This window comes from Petaurus breviceps, unplaced genomic scaffold, assembly GCF_028583685.1.
Source record: "Petaurus breviceps papuanus isolate PSGF00001 unplaced genomic scaffold, PetGlider_PUasm1.0 91133, whole genome shotgun sequence".
Taxonomy (NCBI): domain Eukaryota; kingdom Metazoa; phylum Chordata; class Mammalia; order Diprotodontia; family Petauridae; genus Petaurus; species Petaurus breviceps.
The window spans coordinates 64,916,392-64,941,290 of NW_027187419.1; the positions used below are offsets into that span (position 1 = coordinate 64,916,392).

A 24,899-nucleotide genomic window follows, 5' to 3' on the forward strand; every position below is an offset into this window, starting at 1 on the left:
CAGAGAAAGTACATTTTAGTACAGAGAAAGAAGAGAAGAATGTTTTGTTCCTATTGTTCTTAAGATGTCACCTCAGTAAAGGCCTTTGCTTTCAGCTAATTGCTTTTGTTAGCGTCATGACCTGTGGGGATTCAAGCTATAGTTTTTTAGAAGTCAAGACACAGAGTACCTTGAATCCAAAGTGTTTGCCTCCAACTAAAAAGAACTGAACCTCCCCTCCAGAGGGGATGTTGCACATATTTTGTCCTGAGGTAATAATGATGATGATGATGGGTAATAATATAGAGTTTACATATGGGTAATAAATATATAAATTTATAGGTAATAAACAGCATTTACAAAGTGCTTTAGGGTTTGCAGTGTTTTATACGTGTTGTCTCCTCACAACAACCTTGTGCTGTTATTAACCCTTACAACCCCATGAGGTAGGTGCTAGTATTATCCCCATTATGCAGATGAATAAACTGAGGCAGAGGTCAAGTGACTTGACCAGGGTCACACAGCTAGTAAGTGTCTGAGGTGGGAATTGAACTCAGGTTTTCCCATTCAAAAGTCTCTTACTCTATCTAACCCACTTCACCAACAGAGTCTATATACCACTTGAATATTATTTGTGTTCTTTTGCCTCCCCATTGGGCTGTAATTTAAATTCAAACAAATCTTTATTAAAGGATCTAATATATGCAAAAATACCCTTCATTCTATAAAAATAAAGGGTGACTGGCCTCCACTCTTGCTATGTTCTCACAAGAAGCTTTTTTGAGAAAAATGTTTTGTAAATCTTAGAAGTTCTACAGAAACATTAGCTATTATTACCATCATACCTTTGAAGGAGTTTTTTTAGCCCCATAATATTTATCACTGTGCCATGTACCCAGAAGCTCAATAAATATTATTTGATAGTTGATTTATAAAATGAAATTGACTACAGCTCTTGGGTCAGATTGACAAACCAAGCACTTCCTGACCTTTTCTTTTTCTATATCAGCTTGAGGGGTTTGACCAGGAACCCGAGGGCACTTTGCCTTTGCCAAAGATAGTGAAAGTAAAGTAAATTATCCCTTCCCACAGTAGGGAAGGTGCCCTTCCTTCAGTTCTGAAGACCAGCTCATCATAGTATTATTAGGAAGCAATGTAGACCCTAAAGTGCTGAGTAAATGTCAGCTGTTTTTCTCCAGAAGACTGTGGAGTGAAACATTCTAAGCAGGAAATATCTTATATATCTAAAATTTCATTGTTGGAACTGTTCCTTTGATTAGAAAGCCTGCATTGGGGGGGAGGGGAGGGGCAGCTAGGTGGCGCATTGAATAGAGCACCGGCCCTGGAGTCAGGAGGACCTGAGTTCAAATCTGGCTTGAGACACTTAACACAAAAAAAGCTAGCAGTGTGACCTTGGGCAAGTCACTTAACCCCAATTGCCCTCCAAAAAGAAAGCCTGCATTTTAAGGTAAACTCACATTTGTGGAAAATAATGGGGGCAGCTAGGAGTCCCCAGAGTAAGGAGAATGTGAGTTTAAATTCAGTCTCAGATACTTCCTAGCCCTGTTACCCTACACAAGTCACTTAACCCCAATTGATAGTAGGTATTAAAAGTCTACTCTGTATCAAACTTTGGTTCTTTTGAGACAACACACATATGTAAATACGTGTGTGTATAAATACAAGTTAGTTTAAGGAGGTAGAAGAAAAGAAAAAGATGAGCAGAACCAAGGCAGAACACAGGAGTATATATATATATATATATATATATATATATATATATATATATATATATATATATATATATATATATATATATATATTCCCTGTTTTCCAAAATCCAAACAAAGCAGTGTTTTTAACAAATATCTATTAGGAAAAAAAAATAAAATTAAAACATTTTTTTTTGTTTTGAATACACTGTGATAAATCTGTTGTTACAAACTTGAATAACACACAGTCCCTTCCTTCAAAAAACTCATAACTTAAGTGAGATGGACTTATTAACCTTTAACTAAGCAACAAGCACTTATTAAATTCCTTGTTGTTGTTGAGTTGTATCCAGCTTTTTGTGATCCTACTTAGAGTTTCTTGGCAAAGATACTGGAGTGGTTTGTCATTTCCTTCACCAGCTCATTTTACAGATGAGCAAACTGAGGCAAACAGGATGAAGTGACTTGACCAGGGTCTCATAGTTAGTGTGTGAGGACAAATTTGAAGTCAGGAAGATAGTCTAATTTTACTTCACCTACCTAACCGCCCTATTAAATTCCTACTTTGTGCCAAATGAGCTAGGTGCTGGTTATACAAACACAGAAATGAAATGTCAAGGAAGCTGCTAGGTGGTCCAGTGTATAAAATGCTAGGGTCTATAGTCAAGAAAATGGGTCTTCAAATCCAGTTTCAGATGCTTACTAGCTGTGTAACCTTGGGTAAGTCACTTAGCTGATGTTTGCCTTAGTTTCCTCATGTGTAAAATGAGGTAATAATAGTATCTCACCTCTCAGGGTTGTTATAAGGATCAAATGAAATGACATTTGTAAACTTTTTAATACAGTGCCTCTCACATAATAAACGTTATGTAAATTATTATTATTATCATTATCATATTATCTGCAAAATGGGGATAATAATGGTACCTGCCTCATGGGGTTGTAAGGATTAAATGAGATCACATATGTCCAAGGCTTTGCAAACCTTAAAATACTCTATAAATACTGTCTATTATTATTATTATTGTAAAGCCCTATCTTTAAGAGGTTTGTATTAGAGGAGATATGTATATACATACAAACATATAGAAAATAAATTGTAATTTAGGGGGTAGGCTAGTTGAAACTATGGTTATATGGAGGACCAAAATGACATCGCTATGCTAAAGTCAAGTTTCAATGTGTCCGACTATGGCTGATCAGACCAAACAAGCTCGGAATGTTCTACCAAAGGTTGGGCACAAACAGTCCATATGAACATTTGGGGTAGATTCTCCAAATTTGCACGTCCTGTGTTTCCTTTGAGCTGTTTAAATTCTGCTTTGCTCACAGAGCACAGCACCTTCTCTGATGTGAGGACATCATGCTGAGCATTCCTGTGCCAGTGTCTCCCATGTCACACAATCAATTCCAAAGTTCTTGAGACCTTGAGAGTGTCCATATATCACTTCTTCTGACCACCATGTGAACACCTGTCCAGTGTGAATTCTCCATAAAATAGTCTTTTTGGCAAGTGTACATTATGCATTCGAACAACCTGGTCAGCCCATCAGTTGCACTCTCTGAAGCAGAGTTTGAATGCTTGGCAGTTTAGTTCAAGGGCCTCAGTATCTGTTACCTTGTCCTGCCAGGTGATCTTCAGAACCTTCCTAAGACCATTCAAATGGAAGCGATTCAGTTTCCCTGTATGGTGCTGGTAGAGTGTCCAGGTTTCACAAGCAATGAGGTCAGCACCACGGCTCTGTTGACCCTCAGTTTGGTAATCAGCCTAATACCACTTCTCTCCCATGCTTTCCTTAGGAGCCTCCCAAACACTGAGCTAGCTCTGGCAATGCATGTTTCAACCTCATTATTAATGTGCACATCCCTGGAAAGTATACTACCAAGGTAAGTGAACTTATCCCCAGAATTCAAAACTTCTCCATTTGCTGTAACCAGTGGTTTCCACATATGGATGGTGTGGTGGCAGTTGATGTTAATTGTTAGGCCAAAATTAGCACAAACAGCAGACAACTGGTCCATACTTTGTTGCATCTCAGCTTCAGTGGCTGCATGGAGTGCACAATCATCCACAAACGGAAGATCATGCACCAACACTCCCTCCACTTTGGTTTAGACTTATAACCTTTTCAAGTTGAAGAATTTACCATCAGTGTAGTAGCTGACCTTGATGCCATGTTCATCCTCAATGAAAGCATTTGACAACATGGCTAAAAACATCATGCTAAAAAGCATGGAAGCAAGCACATGGCCTTGTTTCACTCCATTGGTGACTGGGAAAGCAAGAGAGTCTTGTCCATTATCTAGGACCCTGGAAAGCATGCTGTCATGAAACTGACATACAATGCTGATGAATTTCTGCAGCAACCAAATTTTGACTAATTTTCCATAAGCCCTCATGACTAACAGCATCAAAGGCCTTGGTCATATCTACAGATGTTGTATACAGACATCTGTTCTGCTCCTGGCATTTCTCCAGGAGTTGTCAAGCAGGAGACACAATATTGACTCTTCCTCAGTCCTTCCTGAAGCCACACTAGCTCTTAGGTCGATGACCATCTTCCAGGTGAAGGATCAGCCTATTAAGGAGGACTCTGGCAAGAATCTTGCCAGCAGCTGAAACTATAGGGGAACAGGAAATAGTTCATATAGAATATGGTGCCCTAGTTGTGCTTCAAATGAGGCCAAAGATTTTAAGGAGAGCATTCCAGACATGGGGAAGCCTCCAGAGCAAAGGCAGAGAAGAGAGAGAAGTGTGAGGAACTCAGTAAGATAATCAATAGGCTAGACCAAAGAATGCACAGAAGGAAGTAATATAGCAGGCTAACCTGTGGGCAGTTAGGTAATACAGTGGTGTGGGCTGAGTCAAGAAGACTCATCTTCCTGAGTTCAAATCTGGCCTCAGACTTACCATCTGTGTGACCCTGGGCAAGTCACTTCACCCTGTTTGCCTCAGTTTCCTCAACTGTAAAAATGAGCTGGAGAAGGAAATGGAAAACCACTCCAGTATCTTTGCCAAGAAAACTCCAAATGGGGTCATGAGAATTTGGCACAATTGAAACAACAAACAGGCCCAGCTTGGAGCCAGGTTCCAAAGAGCTTTAGATGACAGGAGTTTATATGGCTCCTGGGGGTAACAAAGTAGCAGTGGAATTTACTGGGGAGTCGGGGCAAGGGGGGAGCTTGACATGGTTAGACCTGTGTTTTGGGAAAATCACTTAGACAACTGTGTGGAAGACAGCCTACCTTGGGAAGAGAATCGAGACCAATTAGGAGGCTCCTGAAAACAGTCTAGGAGAATGGTGATGAGGGCTAGAACCAGGAAGGTGATCCTTTGAGTAGATGGCAATGATGAGATCACTTTAAGACTTTCAAGACACTTTCCATGTTGTTCAGTCATTTTTCAGTCATGTGTATGACTTTTCATCAATTTATGACACCCTATCAATTTTCCAGGTAGGACCCAACATGGGTTGTTGTTATTCAGACGCTAGAGTGGTTTACCATTTCCTTCTCTAGTTTTATGTAAGCAGTGGTTAAGTGACTTCCCCAAAGTCACACAACTAGTAAGTCTGAGGCTGAATTTGAACTTAGGAAGATGAGTTTTCTTGACTTCAGGCCCAGCACTCTATCCCACTCTATCCAATGAACTTTCCCTAGGTGCGGTAATTATCCCCCTTCTACAGATAAGGAAATTGAGGCTGAGAGAGGTTAAATTACTTGACCAGGATCACAGAGATAGAAGGTATCTGATTCAAATTCATGTTTTCTGGAATCCACACCCAGCATATTATCCACCCAAGGGAGAAACAAGGGAATAAGTGACAGAGGTGTTTTGGAAATATAATCAAGATCTAACAACTCATTGAATAGGAGTGGGAGGGGTTTGAGAGGTGGTGAACAGGATTCCAAGTGTGGAACCTAAGTCAGTGGAAATGTGGTTTTTTCAACAAAGAGAGGGACCTTTTGGGGGCAAAGAGAATGAGTTCTGCTTTGAGATGTCTAAGGGACATGCAGTTCAGGACATCTCGAAGCTTAGGAGAAAGACTAGGGGCAGATGGATGGCTCTGGGAATCACCTACAATGAGGGAAGTGATGAGATCACCAACAGATGGAGAAGAGTGCTCAGGAGGGAGCCTTGAGGTAGAGTCACAGGGCAACATAGGTAACAACCCAGCAAAGGCTTCTTAGAAGGCAAGTCAGATAAAAAAAGAAAACTCAAGAGTACAGCACAAGAAAAGGCCATCTAATCTGGCAATTAAGAGTTTGGTGGCAATTTCTAGAAGAACAGTTTCAATTGAGTGGTGAAGAAAAAAGCCAAATTACAAAGGGTTTTGAATTAAGTGAATGGAGATGAAGGAGAGGCTAGAAGTGTAGAAAGCTTTTAGTAATTTGGCTATGAAAGAGAGAAGAGATTTGGAATGAGAGCTTGAGGGGATGGGTAGGGCCAAGTGAGGGTGGAGAATGGAAGATTAGAGCTGGAAGGGACTTCCACTGAATGAGACAGGAGGGACTAGGATGAAAGGGTCCTCTAGAAGGCCTTACCACCTTAAGGAAACTGAGCCTTTTTGTTCTAAGAGATTCCTGTTGGGAGAGGTTGCCTATATTTGGGCAATTAGGAGACTCCTGCAAACTCTAGAAGAGTGGTGCTGAGGGCTATAACCATGAAGGTGATCTTTTGAGTGATGATGAGATCACTCTAAGATTTTCAAGACACTTTCCATGTTGTTCAGTCATGTGTCTTGACTCTTCGTGACCCCTATCAATTTTCTAGGTAGGACTCAACTAATAGAAAGCATCATTTGATGATATCTAAAAATTGGAGATTGAGAAAGATCTAATTATTAGGGTGACTGAAAAATAATAAAGGATTTGGCCTTATTTTTTTTCTTTTAATGTACCTTAATTATCTGCTTTGAAAGTGGAGACCTGGGCCCTATGCAGTGCACACATGTAGAATGATCCCCTCAACAATTTCATCATCATGGCATTTATACAGCACTTTCTATGTGCCAGGCTCTGTGCTAAACACTTTATAAATACTATTGTAGATAGTCATCATAAAATGATGAGGTCTAGGGTTAGGGGTGCTTGAGACCCCGAAATACCAACACGCCAAGTCCTGCCGAATGAATTTGACTCAAGTCTTCTCAGCCAAAGAAAAGTAAGGTTTATTAAAAGTTTGCCATATTGGGTAGACTGTTAAGGAGCCTCAGTATCTGTGACACTTGCATTGGGCAAGCGGGCCAGAATCATCTGAAACAGAGCATGGCTGTGCTAGAAAATTCTATGGTGCTCTCACACCATATGGAGGCAAGATGGGGTCTTACATACAGAAAGGTTGTGGGAAGAATCTAGGGGTGGTCTAGAGGAGGAGTTTGGGGAAGGTCTTCAGGGGGAGTCAATGAGGTCAGTCTCCAGTAAATGAGTAATTAAGGGTGGGAAGTTGCTGGAGGCTACCTGGAGATGACAGACAATGGTGGGCTAGGCCAGTTCAAGGGTGGAACAGTTGATTTGGGTATAGATATTGAGAGGATCAAGGGTGGGAAATTGCTGGACAAAGGAGGGCTAAAGATTTGGGCTGAGCCACAGTGAAAAGCCTATGGCCTCAGGCAAATGCCTCATCAAATGGGAAGATATAATCAGAGCTCAAGGGGGTTCCCAGAGCCTGTACCCCATCACTTTCTCCTTAGATTTCTCACAACAACCCTAGGGAGGGAGGTGATATTATTATCCTCATTTCACAGATGAGAAAACTGAGACAACCGGAGGTGAAGTTGAAATGGTTTGGGGTTGCTAGGAACCCCTAAATGTCAGGGTCCAGGGTGGCATCCACCTGGAATGAATTCACTCACTCCAACTTTCCAGTCAAATGATAGTTTATTGCAATGTCAATAGAAGCAGACAGGGTTCCTAGAGAACCTGCAACTTAATAGGGATGAGACTGATGCTTACATACAAAAAGGACAGTGAAAGGAATTGGATGGGATTAAGGAGTGGTTAAGTAGTCTGGGGTGGGCCAGGTGCAATAGTGAAAGGAGTATTAAATAGTCTGGAGTAGGACAAGTACCACAGTGAAAGGATTATCAAGTAAACTAATTAAGTGGTCTAAGTGGGCTAGGGTGGGCTGGATGCCTTGGGCTGAGTGCCAGTGATTTGCTGCTGTATTGTATGTGAAAATTCAGGGACTGGGTTGCTTTCAAAGACATGGTCTTTTCCTCCCAGGGGTCCTAACATCCCATCATAGTGACTTATCCAGGGTCAAACAGCTAGAAAATATGTGAAGTTGGATTTCAACTCGTCTTCTAGAAGGTGATTGACTCTGAAGAGCAGACCCCAGTGACAATTGTCACTTAACTCTTGACAACAGTCAAGAGTTAAGAGTGAACTTTATGATAAGAATAGACAAAATAAAGGATTACTCTTTTCTGGCTCCTGATCTTTACAAGAGGTCAGTGGTGGATTTCTGACCATTAGATGAAGTTAGGTGGTGCAGAAGTGCGATATTAAGAGAATTTGGAGATCTTCCCTGCCCCTTAATAGGCCCATGTGACCTGCTTTGAGCTCTGGCCCAGCCCACAGTTTGAGTTATGGGAATTAGGAACTCAGTGTGAGAGAAGTTTACCCAACCGAACATGACCAGAGTACAGGAAGGGTGGATCAGGAAGAGAAGAGAGTCAGGCTGAGGAGAGAGGAGAGAAAAAGAAAGAGAGAGGGTGGGGGGGAGGCAGAGCAACTAGCATGAGTGAGAGAGGGGAATTTTGCCTAAGAAAGCTTGTTTGTAGGGAGGCCTAAAGGAGGGAAGGCTTGGGGATGGTGGTGCTTCCTGCATTGGTAACATGTACCAACTTCTTTATTACCATGGTGGATTTGGCATTCTGGTATATAAATATCTTTGTTTTTTCTTCAAAGAAGAGAGTCTGATATATCTGTAATCCAAACCTGGGAATACGTCTGCATGTTTGTAGCAGCCCGCTGTGGCTACTCCATTGGCAATATAAGTAGCCAGAGTGTTGGGTCTGGAGTCAAGAAATCCTGATTTCAAAACCACCCTCTTAACATCAAGGTGACCCTGAGCAAGTCTCCAAAACTGCCTCAGTTTCCTCATTTGTAAAATGGGCATAATAATAGCACCTACCTCCCAGGATTGCTATGAGGATGTAACTGTCTATAAGGAGGATTTTGTTATCCTTTTTAGAGTTCAGTTTCTCTGGATCCATAACCATGGGAATGTCTAGTTTCTAGGTGTTAGATAATAACTCCCAGAATAGCCCCAAGTATCCTAGGTAGTAATTCCTAGAATCATAGTGATAGGCAGTGCTATAATTGATATTTACTACTCTTGTGCAGAATGATGATATTGCTAAAGTTAAATCTTGACCTTAATGTTGGCAAGATGCCTTCTTTGTCTGTTGCCCTATAAACCAAGTGGGTACTGGTCAGTGAGTGGGAAAACCACGGGGAACCCATTCAGGAATCTGTGTGTGCCTTGCCTGGCCCCCATAAAGGCTTGAGGGGATTTAGGGGAGTCCACAAGCTGTGCCTGTCTCAACTGACACCATGGAGCATAGGGTTAGTTGTCCCTTCTTCTCGCCTGCCCCTGAGAGGAGGGTGATTAACTATAAGAGCTGGTTCTTCCATTATCAGCAACCTTTCTGAGATTAGACTAGAATAAAGCTGATTATTAAACCCTTTGAAGGTTTGTCTGGCCTGTCTGACCAGATCAAGAGTGAATCTGTTGGAGGCTGGAGTCTGAAAACTCCAGTGTGTCCTATGTGTTATCTGTGAAACAGTAACCATATAATATTTGTATAGTATAAGGCATAGTACTTGGCACATTTGTTTTTCAGTCTAGTCCAATTTTGTGATCCAACTGTGTGGGGGAGAGAGGGGAGGTATTGGCTAAGACATTGGAGTGGTTTACCATTTCCTTCTCCAGTTTTATGTAAGCAGGGGTTAAGTGACTTGCCCAGGGTCACACTGCTAGTGTCCGAGGTCATATTGAATTCCAGTCTTTCTGACTCCAGGTCCAGTGCTCTATCCACTGAACCACCTAGCTATCCCAGCCTACACAGCAGGCACCTAATAAATGCTTATTCCCTCCCCTCCCTGCTAAAAGATTAGGTAGGCTGTTAGCTTTGTGTCCATTGCCTTTACTGGAGGCAAGAGATCACTATGGTCACTAAATTGTATCAGAGAGACTATCTCATCCAGTTGGAGGAGGTGTAGCAGCATACTTTGGCTGAAGAACTGACCTAATTAACACATTCCCTGATAGTCTTAACTTACTGGCTCTTCTAGACAAAGCATCACCCAGCATAGCTTTTTTCCTTCCAAGAACTGTCCTAACAAGCCGAGAATAGGTGATTCATTAAATCTTTCTATTGTGAAGCATAAAAAGGTCCCCTATTTCAGAAAGTAGTTGATCGGGGTGGAGCACCAGGAGTTAAGGGAAAGGGAGGAAAGGTAACCTTTTACAAAGGCGAAAAAGAGGCAGCCAGATCAAACCGGCCTCCCAGAGGGGCAGGATGGAACTTAGAAGACAGTCATGCAATCCTACCAGTTTCACTCCCTTAATTACTTTTGCTGCTGTGAGAACTTGTGGTGAGAGAAGGAAGAAAAAAAGGGGGGGGGGGGGAAAGAGATATAATTAAATGGAATTCAGGTGCACGCTCCTGCAAATATTTTAAATTGGCTCTACTCTAAAAACAAAGGGTTATGCGGTTGAATCTTCGTCCTTTCGTTTTACTGAGAGGTTAATGCCACAAGGCTTCTCCAGCCATTCACACAAGTGATTGCTTCTCTAGACTTTGCAACAGGGAGCCCGCCCACCCAGAAGGTCAGTTGTCTAACACTGGCACTTTAAATAACTGGCAATTGCCCCAACAAGTAATTCAGCTCAATACATACTAAGCACCTACTCTATGCATTGAAAATCTCTGGTCAAACATGGGTTGCCCTATATCCCAGCATCTTTTTTTTTCAATAGTTAAATCCTTCGGGACACTTGAAATCAACCTAGTGTGATTCCCTGCCAAGTCCCATGTTAATTGTTTTTGATGGGAAAGCTCAAAACGAAAGTCCTGCGGCCAAATCTTAATTTCTGACGATCTCAAGGAACCAGAAAATAGTTAAAGTTTCCCTTCTCCCTTAAACATGGCCGCAAAATACCAGAAAGAATAAAAACCAGCTCTCCTCTCCTCCTCGAAGTTTTCTATCAGAACAAAGGGCATGTTTATTACACAGTGTTTTGGGAAAGATGTTCTGTGTAATAACAGGGACTGAATACTTATCTAGGCCAAAAATTCACAATCAGCTTCTGAGGACAAAAGTCTGGGTTTGTTTGTTATCTAGCCTGCCCTTTTCTCTAGAAAGGATCCCAAAGTCCTCGCGATCACCACGGTTAGTTACCTCTCCCACTAAAAATCCCATCCATGCATATGAAAGGTTACAAAGTAAGACTCCCGAAGTCAGACAAAGACACACTGCAGAGCCAGGAGGAAAGTCCAGATGCACAGTCCCTTGGACTTCTGTTGTTCTTACCAGGAAAAGGACTTCAGCTCTTGGTTTTATTTGTCACCTCTGGGTGACCAGATGGAGCCAGGGGTCCACCACCTCCAGTGCACCCCTTCGGGCTGCCAAACCTGGATTAACTCTATGCTAAGAGGAAAGGGGCACGCCGCTTAATTAAAGTCACAACACTGCAATCCACCACCCTGCTTTCCCAGCATTTTCTTTTTAACTGTGGGAAAAGGGAGAGTGGCCCCTCCCCTCCTGGAGGATCAGGCGAGCCTGGGGAAAGGGACCATCCCAGGTTGGGGAGGGACTATCCCAGGTTGGGGTGAGGGGAGGCTGACTGCCTGTCGCTCCCTTTGGTCCTTAATGCTCCAGTTGTGGGGCGGGTAGGTAGCCCTTAAGGGGACTCTGGTCCCTAACACGTGGCTCTTTTTGGCCATAGAGAGGAAGAGGGAGAAAGTCTACCCTCTGTACTCTGGGAATCCTGCTACTGATTTTGTTATAAATGCGGACTTAAAAAAAAATCGCCTGTAATGCACTTGTGGCAGACATTTAGTTAATGATTGCTGAGGTGGCCGCGCCTCCCCGCATGAGTGGCGCATGTGATGGGTTGCCGCCCGTGGTTGATACTTGTTAAAAGGATCGAGCTTATTACCGATGTAACAATTTTTTTTTTTTAATTAAAAGCCTGGATAACTTGTCAGTTCAATATGATTTCCCTGAAAATTGCACAACAAACAGTAGCATTTGTCATTGCCTGGGGGCATCCTAAAGTTTCTCTTTTCAGCGGCTGGGCAGTCGCTTGTTTTCTAATGTCCATAAAACAAAGCTCCAGTTATGTTTATGACTGGGAAATGTTATTTTCCATTTAAAGCAAGTGTGAGCGTTCTTGGAAATAAGGTCACGGGACTTCTTTCGGTCTCTGCTGAATCAAGTACACCGTCTTAGAAACTCACAAGAAAGAAAGCAGAGGGCCCTTTTATAAGAAACCCCTTTTCTGTTTGTTATCCATAGGGCTATAGGGACTAAACCTGGGCTTTCCTAGGAATCGGTAGGGCACTTCGATGGAGGTAATCCCCTCTCCCAAGGCAGGACCAGGCCCTTTCTCTGCAGCCTACTTGCCCACCTAGTTTATTTCAAAGCTGTGACTTCTATGGCTAGGCCAGTTCTCTATCCACTACATCATGCTGACTTTCATGTTATTAATGATAAAGATCATGACAACAGGCTACAAGGTGTGGTTGCAACTGACCTAGACTCAAAGTCAGACACCTTCCGTTCCAATCCTAGCTGTCACACTATGTAACTGCTAGCAAGTCATTTAATCTCTCAGAGCATGTGTCCTTTTCCATTTAAAAAAAATTGAGAGAGAAGCCTATTTCCTAACTCCTGGGTTTGTTGTGAAGAAGTTATGTACCTTAATTTTTAAATTAATTTGTAACTTAAAATTTAACTTTCCTGTAGTCTTCCCTAACCTGCAAGTTTTATAATAGACACAGGGGATTCCTCTAAGTGACATTCTGTTAATACTAATAGAGTACACAGGCTATCCACCAGTTTCCCCTTAATCCTTCTATGTTTATAGTTTATCTTCTCCCCACCCAACCCCATCCCACCCTCATTATATATCTGTGATAACACTGTAAATCCTCAAATACTAAATATTCGGTGGCAGGGGATAGAGTATCAGGCTTGGAGTCAGGAGGACCTGAATTCAAATCAGACATCAGACACTAAGGAACTCTGTGACCGTGGGCAAATTACTTAACCTCAGTTTGTCTCAGTTTCCTTCATCTGTAAAATTAGGGGACTGGGCGGGGGTGGGGGGGGTGGGGAGTTTATGGTTGCCAAATTGAGAATTTGCAGACTCTTGTCCCAAGGTAACAGATCCTCTGGGGTTTGTGAATATATATATGGACTTTTTTTTTTTTTTACCTCTTGACAGCTGAGGAAATTTCCAGTAAGCTTTTGTAAGGCCTGCCTAACTGCCACCTGCTACTTCTGGATGTTAGGGAAATCCCGAAGATATTGCTTTCTCCTCCCTCTTCTCTCAGGTTAGGTAGTCTCTGTTGTTGTTCAGTCATGTCTGACTCTTTGTGACCTCCATGGGGTTTTCTTAGCAAAGATACTGGAGTGGTTTGCCATTTCTTATCTCTAGGTGAGGAACTAGACAAATAGGGGTTAAGTGGTTTGCCCAGGGTCACACAGCTAATGTGTGAGCTCTGATTTGACCTCAGGTCTTGCTGATACCAAGTCCAGTGCCCTACCCACCACACCATCTAGCTGCCTTATTAAATGACTATTCCTAGGAAGAAATAAAATTGTCTTGATCCAAGAGTACACAAGACTGGAAGAAAAAAGAGATCCCTGATAACACAACACAAGATAGAACCTTTTAAAGGCTTTCCTCTGTGGCTACAAGTCCCTTACTTTTCAGGACTCAATATAGGACAGAATGGCTCCCCCAGTTGGAAGTTGATTTTAAGCCCCAAACTAAGGCAGTCTTGAAAACAGTCAGAGGAAGCCTATCCATGCCTCAGTGAATTCTAGCTCAGAAGTTGAGCCATGTTTTTGTGTAATAGAAAGTGCACTGGTCTTATAGTCATTTTGACTCTTTGCAGAGCCTAGCTGTAAGATCCTGGGCCAAACAATTAACCTCTCTGGATCTCCGTTTCCTCATCTGAAAATGAAATAATAATGCTTGATTGCATTACCCACCTCACAGGAATGGTGTGTAGAAGGTGTTTTATATGTAAATGCATGCTATTATTATTTCATGAAATTAGGGTCTATTCTAGTCTATTTATAGGATGGACTACAGGAAGTCAAGAAGATCTAAGTTCAAATACTACCTTAGATACTTACTGGTTGTATGACCCTAGGCAAGTCACTCAAACCTTCTATTTCCTCATGGGGATAATAATAGAATCTATCTCAGAGGGTTGCTTTGTAAAATCATATGAAATAATATTAATCAATCAATAAACATTTATTAAGCTTCTATATGTGCCAGACACTGTGCTAAGGATAGAAAAAGGGGCAAAAAACAAAACAAAACACCCAGTCCCTGCCCTCAAGGAGCTTACAGTCTAATTGGGGGGCAGAAGGGTTCTTGCATACTAATATATACAAAGCAAGCTATCTATAGGATAAATAATAAATAATTTACTAAGTAAAGGCACTGGAATTAAGAGGAATTGGAGAGTGACTTTCAAAACTTAAAGCACTATGGCTATTACCATTATTATTATTCACTACAAAGATTTTTCACCTTGTTGACCAGGGGTTGTTAGTTAATTCAACCAGGGACAGTGAAGGCTGGAAGAGTTCACCATTCTCTGGACTGCAGCCTGGAATGCTCACCCTCCTCCACTGTGACTAGTGACCTCCCTGGCTTCCTTTAAGTCCCAACTAAAATCCCACCTTCTACAGGAAGCCTTCCCCAACCCCTCTTAATTCTAGTGCCTGCTCTCATATTCATTTCCTATTTATTCCTCGTTTAACTTGCTTTATATATATTTGTTGGTATGTTGTGTCACCCATTAGACACCCATTGTGTCACTTGAGTATAGGAACTTTTTGCCTCTTTTTGCATCCCCAGCACTTAGCACAGCACCTGGCACACAGTAGGTACTTAATAAACCTTTATTGATTGATTGGTACTACTGCCTCTTCATCCTATGGTGAGGAAAATACTTTGGAAAATGTAAATTACTGCAGAAACATTGGCAATTATTTTTCCTTAGAGAAAAAGCTGACCTTTCAGTTATTACTAGAGAATATCAGCTGTCCCCATTTCTTATTCCACAGGTAAAAGAAAAAAAAAAAAAGCTTTTTTCTGGAAAAGCTTTATGGCCCCAGGCAGCATTGACTAAAAATACAGCAGAGCTACTATTTCGGGGGTGACTACCCCATACATAGGCTGGTGACTTCCGCTCTGCACTGGGCCGGCTCCTTCCATCAGGCAACTTCACAGCCTCCAATTTTTCCCTCTTTTGAATCTCCATTGCCTGGCCTTTGGAATCTATTGAAAACAACATCTGAGGAAAAAAACCACAGAGTGGAAGCTTCCTGACAAGCAGATCAGACCAGAGGTACCACAGCAGCCAGGTAAGGCACCTGGAAATCTTCCAGATTCCAGTCATGTTTAAGGCATCCAGATACTGTTTTTATTCCTGAGAGAGGTGCCAATTCTTCATTAGTACTAAAAGAAATTAATCCCAACTTTGATCAGCTCAGACATCTGGTGGCTATTTTTTGAGTCTCCCTCCATATCGCCACTTCCGTGTCTTCCTTCAAGTCCCAGCTACAATCTCCCCTTCTATAAGAAGGCTTTTCTGGTCTCTGTTCATGCTAGACTTTCCCTCTGTTAATTATCTCCAATTTATACTGTCTATGGCTTTTTTACACAGTTGTTTGTGGATTGTCTCCCCCACTGGTCTGTGAGCTCCTGCAGGGCAGGGATCATCTTTTTGCCTTTCTCCGAGTCCCCCAGTATTTGAGCAGTGCCTAGAATATATATATATATTGTGTGTGTGTGTTCATTTTTTCAATTGTGTCTGACTCTTCATGACCTCATTTGGGGTTTTCTTAGCAGAAATAGTGGAGTGGTTTGCCATTTCCTTTCCCAGCTCATGGTACAGTTGAAGAAACTGAGGCAGAGTTAAGTGATTTGCCCAGGGTCACACCAGTAGTAAGTGTCTGAGCTCAGATTTCAACTCAGGAAGACCCATCTTAATAAATGCTTGTTGTTGGGGCGGCTAGGTGGTGCAGTGAATAGAGCTCTGGCCCTGGAGTCAGGAGGACCTGAGTTCAAATTTGGCCTCAGACACTTAACACAAAAACTAGCCATGGGGCAAGTCACTTAACCCCAATTGCCCCTCAAAAAAAAAAAAGGCAAAATAAATAAATGAATGAATAAATGCTTGTTGACTGACTGACAGGGTAAGAATTGAGAGTAAAGTTGGGAGGGTGGAGAATCAAGGTACTAAATTTATAAATGAGCTTTTTAACTGGATTTTGGTAACAATTCTGGGAGGACAATAATCCCTGTAAAACTGAGGGGGAATGGAAGAGACTTTTACAAAGCCTTGCTCCCTACCTAGCTCAGCAGCTGTGGCAAGCTCTGGTCTTTGCTCTAACAGTGAGCCCAACCATGGACCTCAAACAATGTAGTTTACCTCCAATAGTTTCCTAAAATGTCCAGGAAGAGAGACTGGTTCACAGTCTTGGGTATTAAACCATAACAAACCAAATAGGGATGGCAGTGTGGCACTGAGAGATGAAAATCTAATTGGGGCTTGGGGGTGGGGCCCCTAGGACAAGGGATCAGCCTATGACTTTTTGAGGAATTGTCTTCCTTTTCCCAAGCTAACTATGCATCTTTTTCTAGCATGTCAGTGTGATGTAAGGAAAAGAATGATGGATTTAGAGTCACACAAGCCTGGATTCAAATCCTGCCTCTGTGATTTATGTTACCTTAAACAAGTCCTCATCCACCAGATGTGGGGCTTGTACTGTAAGGTGGCCACTAAGCTCTCTTCTAACTTTAAATCTGTGATCTTATGATCCTAATTTCTCATCTATCTCTAAGAGATAAAGAAAAAGTAACCGTCTTCTATTTACAGAAGCAAACCCAGGAACAGAGTGAGAAAATTTTGCGGGGGGAGAGAGAAAAAAATGTTTATGATAATTTTGTATATTTGAAAGAAATAGCAAGCAGTGCATTGTAGATTTTCAGTTTCCTGTATGATCATCTTTTTTATTGCACCATGTAATAGAAATGCTTGCTTTAGTCCATAAATCAAAAATAAAATAATATTCTTTTAAAAATATAAATATAATTAGTATTTCCTAGCTTCCCTTTCTCTCAAAACTTGTACCATTACATATAATGCATTATTCCAGTTTTAGGTCTCAAGGAACAGAAATACAGCTCTACATCATATTATTGCTAACTATAGACTTCTGCTATAATGCTTGAAGTTTTAAAAAATTATATACATATAATATATATAACATATATGCAATATGTACATAATATAATAGATATGTGATCTTTTTAATCTTTTTTTTTTATGGAGAAAGGTAGGGCAATTGGGGTTAAGTGACTTGCCTAAGGTCACATGGCTAGTTTTTTGTGTCAAGTGTCTGAGGCTAGATTTTAACTCAGGTCCTCCTGACTCCAGGGCAATGCTCTATTCACTGCACTACCTTGCCGCCCTAGATATGCAATCTTTAATCTAGGAAGACTTCCCAAGATATACCCCCTATGGTGAGTGTTGAAAACTGAATATTGGGCTGGATAGTGGACTATCTTTCTGACCCAGAATATCAATTTCACAGATTCTTAGAACTGTTCAGCACCTCAGAGATCATCCATTCCAAGTCAGACTTAAAGCAGGACTGCTCTCTACAACTTCCAGTCCCCACTTGAAGACTTCCATTGATGAGGACTGTGCTGCCTTCTGAGACCCAAGAACTCACATTTTTATATAGTTTTTCCTTATATTGAGCTGAAATCTGCCTCCCTATAACCTCTGCCCCATTCTGTCCAGGTTATGCCCACTGGTGCTAACTAAGCCAAACAGTTCTAATCCCTTTGCCATTTAAGTATGTGAAGACCATGATTTCTTTTTTCCAGGCTAAATATCCCTAGTTCCTTCATGCAGTCCTTCTAAGGCATGGTTATGCCTTATTATCCATCTCATTATCCTGGACACAGAACCTCAGGGGAAGAAGGAGCGTCAAAGATTATCTGATCCAACCCACACATGAGCAAGAACACTTTCTCTGATATTCCTCACAAATGGCGGTCTGGCCACCACGTGATAGATGGAGAGCTCACTCTCTCCCATTCTGCTCATTCTTAGAAAAGTTTTTCCTTACCTCCACCTAAAATCATCTTGGCAGACCAGCTAAATCAGGTTGAGGGTAGGTAACTGACAAGCCTCAAACCCAGGAGTTAGGGGGTATCAACCCCAAGCATGTGAAGATTGCCTTTCTCTAGGTGAAAACAGTTTGTTCCAATGGCCATGAACATGGCTTAAGCAGGCACTGTGGAATATTTAGAGCTTGGTCAGATATGGAAGATGCCATGGTCATCCACTGCATCCTGGGCAATCACCAGTTGTCCTGACTTTTGTTTTGCCACTGCACTTCCATGACTCTGGAAAAGAGAGAGAGGCTGATGAGTTTGTGCAATTCTGCCTCACTTAAATCCAATTCCACAAATAGGTCAAGACATCACCTGGTGATGTCATTGGTCCTCTTCAAAATGAAGGACAAACAACAAATATCTCTTTGTAAAAGCTAATCTGTGTCAACTGGTTAAAGTGAACTGGGTTGCTTATCGTTACTGCCTAACTATGCTAGTAATATACTACCGAGTTGACAGTATTATAAACAAACATTCCTAATTCCTAGGGGATACTCCTAAAACCCCACTGGAGACATGTAGCCAGCCTTGTTCTAGAAGACTGAGGTCAAAATAATCCCTACAAAAGTATAAAAGCCTCCAAGCAAATGATAGCTAATGCTTGACCCAGGTCCCCTGATTTCAAACCGAGTGCTCTTTCTACCATTTGCATGTCCCTCCATCTGCTATCATCATTATCATTATTGTTGTTTTGTTATTTTACATTTGTATGGTATTTTATGTTCACAGAATTCTCACATATCTCATTTGAACCTCACAACAAGCCTGTGAGTTAGGCAGTAAAAATAATATTATTCCCATTTTGAAGATTAGGAATATAGGCTCTGTCTTCTCATTCTACTTATATAATTACCTAGTATTCCTCCTCCCTGTAATATCTAAGAAGTATCCTATCTTGGACTTTACATAGTTCTCATCTTCTATCAAAATTTACCTGTTCTACACCATTCCCTCTAGGCCCTGAATAAATTATGCATTAACAGTATATTGATTGCTCTTAATAAATGAATGTATTTTCCTACTTGATTTTAAGAGGGGCCATCTGTAGTTATGATGCCTTAACCCAAATAAATGACTCTCATGTTGGAATTTCAGGTTCTCTAATAGACCAGAAGAGGAGATAATTGGAAGCAAGGAGGCATTTCTTGAGCCTATCAACTCACTCTACATATAGGGCTAGCTTTGAAAGGAATTATTACTCCCAGACCTAAAAGGTGACCTTATTCCTCCTTGATTAATTGCTTCAGGGACCAAGTCATTAAGCAGAGAGATTAGTGCCTACCGTAGTCCCAGCCTTTATTTAATTAATCTGGGCCAATTGGCAAGGTGTTAACAAGTGAGGTTAGCACCACCTCCTAGATCTTTTAATGGAGAACTTTAATATTATCAGAAGATTGAAAGTACTAAAAATGGGGAAGTTTTAAAGAATGTTAAGTAGACATCATAGAAATGAATGGTTGTAGAGGGGATGGGAGGCAAGTTCACCTATTTTTGGGTCCCTTCCTAGTTCTTATCCCTCATATTCTATTCCTAATTTCATTTCCAAAAATAGGTTCCCATGCTAGCAAAGAGATGTTTCCCATTGCAAAAAATAATAAATTTTAAAATATAAAAATCAGTCTCCTGATCACCCCAGAGTCCCAGACTGGAGCTGGGAGATGAAATAAGAGTCTGTAAAGACACGAGCAACTTTATAGGCTTTCTTCCCTTCTCCCTATCCCCTGCTCCAATACTCCCCTAAAACCATAATATCTGAATACGAAATTGCCCAGAATTCCCTTGAAAGACAATTTCTACTTGAAGTAAAAATGTGCTGCCTATGATTGATTGAGCTTACCATTATATTACCCGATATAATGGTAACTATAAAAAAGGGGGTGGTACAGTTAGGTGGCATAGTGAATAGAGCACTGGCCCAAATCCAGCTTCAGACACTTGACACTTACTAGCTGTGTGACCTTGGGCAAGTCACTTAACATCAATTGCCTTACCTTCCCCCCTCAAAAAAAAAATCCCTTGTGCTTCAGTTATTATGTCTTTAGCCAATACCACAATGGTATAGTAGAAAGACAGATGGACAGATAGATAGATAGATAGATAGATGATAGACAGATAGATAGGTAGGTAGGTAGATAGGTAGATAGATAGATCTTTTGGATAGACAGATAGTCTCCTCTTTCAAGTATCTTACATCCTAATACAGGAGATGGCAGGAGCTAGAAAGTAGGGAAGGTCAGGGATGCCCAATGAAAATGGAGTCATAGGATCTGTGTTCTAATTGTAGCTTTGTCACCTCCCACCTGTGTGACCTTGGGCAAGACACTTCACCCCGATGGATCTCAGGTTCTTCATCTGTAAAACGAAGAGATTATACTAAATTACCTTCTTTGTATGCCCAGAACTTGCTGACTTGACACTTTTCCTTATATACTTCTTTCTGAACTTGAGGTAATTGATACCCTTTAGAAATGTTGCCATTATTACTTCCCTTCCCTACTAAATTCCCATAGCTCTACAACTATGGCTTTATGACTTTTTCTCCTTTCTTGTGCCCATCCATCCCCATGTGTGTACATTTCCTACAGTATATGTAATATGCCAGTGACACCTGTGTCAGCTGTCTATTTGCCTTGGCCACAGACCCCCCGTGGAGGTCTAGTCTCCATATCTGAAAAAGAGGATAATCCCTGTACCCACCTCACAGTGTTGTGAAAAGTTCAAATGAGATTATCTATATAATGAACTTCAAAAACTTTAAAGCAAAATATGAATGGCCAATGGCCTGTTGTCAATAATAAGAAATAAAGTCACTGCCTCAGCTAAACAGAAAATACTGGGGTAGGTTTTTTTTTCCCTTCCTTACCCTCTATTATCTATTTGTTGAGGCCAAACACATTGTGATCATTCCACATGCTATTCAATTGAGGCTGCCAAAAGTCCCATATTTTACGCCTTATTCCATTTTCAGCTCATATAAAGGTTACATTTGAGGTTGGTCATACATTGCTGATGACCACCATTAGCTCACCTAGCAGAGTAGTGGGCAAGAGAGCTATGGAGGATGGAATTGTAAAGCTTCCTTAGGGTGATAAATTACACTTTACCAGCTCTGACTTCATTTAAAATAATGGAAAATGGCTATTCTGCTTTCTTCCCCTTTCTCCTTTCTTCTCATTCACACGTAGTTCTTTAACCTTTTAAATTTACTGCTGCTTAACATGTATACCTGAGGTCTGGAATCCCAAATGGGGAGGTAATATATCACAGTTAGTGTTAAAGTCACTGCATTCTGGTTTCCAAGTCTAGTTAACTCCAAGATAAACATTACCCTTCCCACCATGCACTTAACTTCCAAAAACACACTGGTGGATAAAGTGCTTCAGGTAAAGTAATGATGCCAATAGTGTAGTGAAACTTCCAAAGGATATCAATTACCTGTTCAGAAAAAAGTATATAAGGAAAAGTGTCAAGTCAGCAAGTATTTATTATGTATTCCTACTATGGGCCAGGCACTGTGCTAAGTTCTGGACATACAAAGAAAGGTTGCCAGTCCCTGCTGTCAAATAGCTCACAGCCTAATGGGGGAACCCACATGTAAATAATTACTTACAAACAAGACATATGCAGGATAAACCGTAGAGTCTTAAAGACAAGGCATTAGCCTTAAGGAGGACAAGGGAAGGCTTCTCATAGAAGCTAGGATATGAGCTAAGACTTCAAAGGAAGCCAAGAAGGAGAGATGAAGAGGAAGAGAATCATAAATGAAAACTCACCCAAATTAACCACTTAAATTTCTCATCTTGGAGTGAATAAAAACAAGCTGCAGTAGTCCTTGGAAGTACTAACTTTTTTTTTAATGTTGTGGTAGCTCTATATCTGTGTTCAGTAGTTTCTAAGGTCCTTCTCTGAGGACACATTCAAGTGATCCTACTTATATCCAACCCTGTGGACTAAGTGAAGTAATGGACATGAAAGGCCTTTGAAAAGTACAAAGTGCTGTATCTAAGATATTCTTCAACATTTAAAAAAGATCTATGATTTCATCAGTACTGTTACTCCCTTCACATCTTACCAGACCATCTTCCTCAGTTGTCATAGATTCCAAATTCATTACTTAGTGACCGGCCCGCCCTTTAGTGATAAGTCTTTCTTAAGTTAGCTGGACCTCTCTACAATAACAGACACAGGATATATTTATGCCAAGATAGCTATTGCAAGCCTTAGTTGATAGGAACTACAACTTGTACCCTGGGGGCATACCCTTTGAGAATTCAGGGTCATGGTTGTGCTATCATGAAGTTTTGAAATAGGTCATTAGAGAAAGTCTGTATTCAGGGAGTATGATTTTTGGTTGCTGGTGGAAAGTAGGACCAAGTTAATCAACTTCAAAACGTTGGAAATGGGTTGCTGAAGGGAAATAGGACAAAGGTCACCAGCATCATCTACCAGCCCCTGTCTAGTTTTGCTCCTAAGGTGATTTACATAGACCTGGTACATGATGGGCACAGGGAATATAGTGCCTGTTCTGGAATCAAGAAGACCTGAGTTCAAATTTGGCCTCAGACATTTACTAGTTATGTGACCCTGAACAAGTCTCTTAACACTGTTTGTCTCAGTTTCCTCATCTATAGAATGAGCTGGAAAAGGAAAGAGCAAACCATTCCAGTATCTTTGCCAAGAAAACCCCAATGGGGTCACAAAGAGTTGAACACAACTGAAAAACAACAGGGCCTGAAATGAATCTCCCATTCACACATCCAGATTCTAGCTAGGTGCTTTGCAGTTTTAGTTAAGCAGAACTTCTAGAAGGATTTATAAGGATCCCAGGTACCCTGGGGTTTGATAGGAGTTCAAAAGAATTTTCTGACCACAACTGAAATAAATAGTTTAAATTGAAGCTATATGAACGGCAGCCTGGGAGTTCGGTTCAAAAGCCTAAGGGCTTTCTCTAGCTAGCTGCATAGGTGTATGGCCCAAAGGGAAAATTATAAAAGAGGGAGAGAACCCCTGGGGCTATGATCTGTAAGAGCTGCTGGGGGCAGAGACTGCACAGCACAGCAGCTACAGACCAGTGGAGACCAGCTCAGTAGAGACAAGAGCAGAAAGAAGCAGAGAACATATGTGTGACTTCACCACTAGGAAAGTGATGACCAGAGGGAGAAAGCAGAAGTATCTGGAAGGAGAAGAGGGTTCCAACAAGGATGTCACCTAAGACCTGAGTTGCCTTGGCTACAAATTTTCCCTTTGGATATGCATGTTCCCTGGTTATGCATGTTCCTGGTGTGAAGCCTTTTCCCCCCCTGGTGATGTGGTAACCTGTATGAGTGTATCCCTGTTTGCTTGGGGAGAATTTTTTATTCCCATGCTTGGTTAAAAGAAACTCATAGATGGAAGCTTGTAAGCTGTATGGGTTTTCAGTGGACTTGGATACAAAAGAGCCTTGAGCCTAAGGTCACTTTCAGGAGATAAGGCCAGGGTCACAGGTACAATCTCAGGAACAGAAAAGTTAAATTTGTAAAGAAAAAAAAAATCAGGGCGGATAGGTGGCCCAGTGAATAGAGCACCAAGCCCTGGAGTCAGGAGAACTTGAGTTCAAATCCAGCTTCAGACACTTAACACTTACTACTAGCCATGTGACCTTGGGCAAATCACTTAACCCCAATTGCCCTGCCTTCTCCCCTCCAAAAAGAAAAGGAAAAAAATACCACTATTTCTTGTCTAGAGATTGTACTTAAAAACTCCAGCCAGATACATAAAGTACCTGGGTAAAAAAATTGTGAATGGTTCAGCTACCAAAACAACAAAATAGAATTGTATTGGCAAGGAGCTTCATCTCCAGAGATGAAGGAAAACACTCCCTGTAGAATAATACTGGCTTTTAAACAGGAATCCAGTAGAGGGACACTCTTCACCTCAAATCTGTGGAAATGGAGACACATACAAGCAGAGATAAAACAAAAGATATCACATTCAAAATGTCTAAAATCACACTTCACTTGAATACTAAGCTCCTAATGATGAAATTGATGCTATCTTTCTGCAGAGAGATGTTCTGGAAAAACTTTAAATAATTCCCCCTTGTATGCCCTCCTGTAGCTGCCTGGGCTTGTTGACAAAGAAACAAGGCATTTACTTGCTGTAAAGGAAGTCAAACCAAACCTCACAGACTTGAGTGTGTGGTTTAAAAACAATAATAATATCATCAATCCCTGTTTATCAAAGGTTCTGCAGGTTGGTTCCTGATTTCTAATTTATAAAGTTTCTCCATCCTAACTTGTTATGATACTTAGGACTTACAAAGTCTATGCCGCCCATGAGATTTTCTGGGCAAGCTAGTTTTTATGTAAGGCTTCCATTTAAATATCTTTAGAATCCGCGTTTGCCTGGAAGCAATAGACAAGTGTGTGCTGCTCTCTTCTAAATATGGGAACAGTAAGTACAAATAGAAGACTGAAGATCTGCTTTGAAGCTCAACTTTGTAACTCGGAAGGCTCTGGAAACATCAGAAGCAGCAGCAGCAGCCTCAGTGGTAGAGGGCTGGGGAAATATCTTTCTTCTTTTAATTGCTAATGTACTCGTTCTGGGAGGTCTCTTGTCAGATTAAGGGTCAGGGTCTGATTTGGGCTTCCCTGCTAATGGAAATGTTGTGGGAGTACTAGAATGAGTGCTGTGATATACTAATAATTAATGACCATAATAATGTCTGAGGGGCCCTCGTTTAGTGCCTTTCATCCCCCAAAGACTTCAGATCTCAC

The 24,899-nt window shown here is 41.2% G+C and overlaps 1 long non-coding RNA gene across 2 annotated transcripts in view; it reads right to left on the bottom strand.

Annotated features, from left to right (window-relative positions):
• Positions 1-24,899, bottom strand: part of LOC138155443 (uncharacterized) — a 64,931-nt gene that overhangs the window by 18,300 nt on the left and 21,732 nt on the right. Inside the window, exon 3 of one of the 2 annotated variants that reach the window (XR_011166831.1) lies at positions 18,096-18,375. This is a non-coding gene — a long non-coding RNA (uncharacterized lncRNA). Of the gene's footprint in view, positions 1-16,940; positions 18,376-24,899 lie in introns of those variants that run through there. The other variant, XR_011166830.1, reaches the window with a different exon arrangement.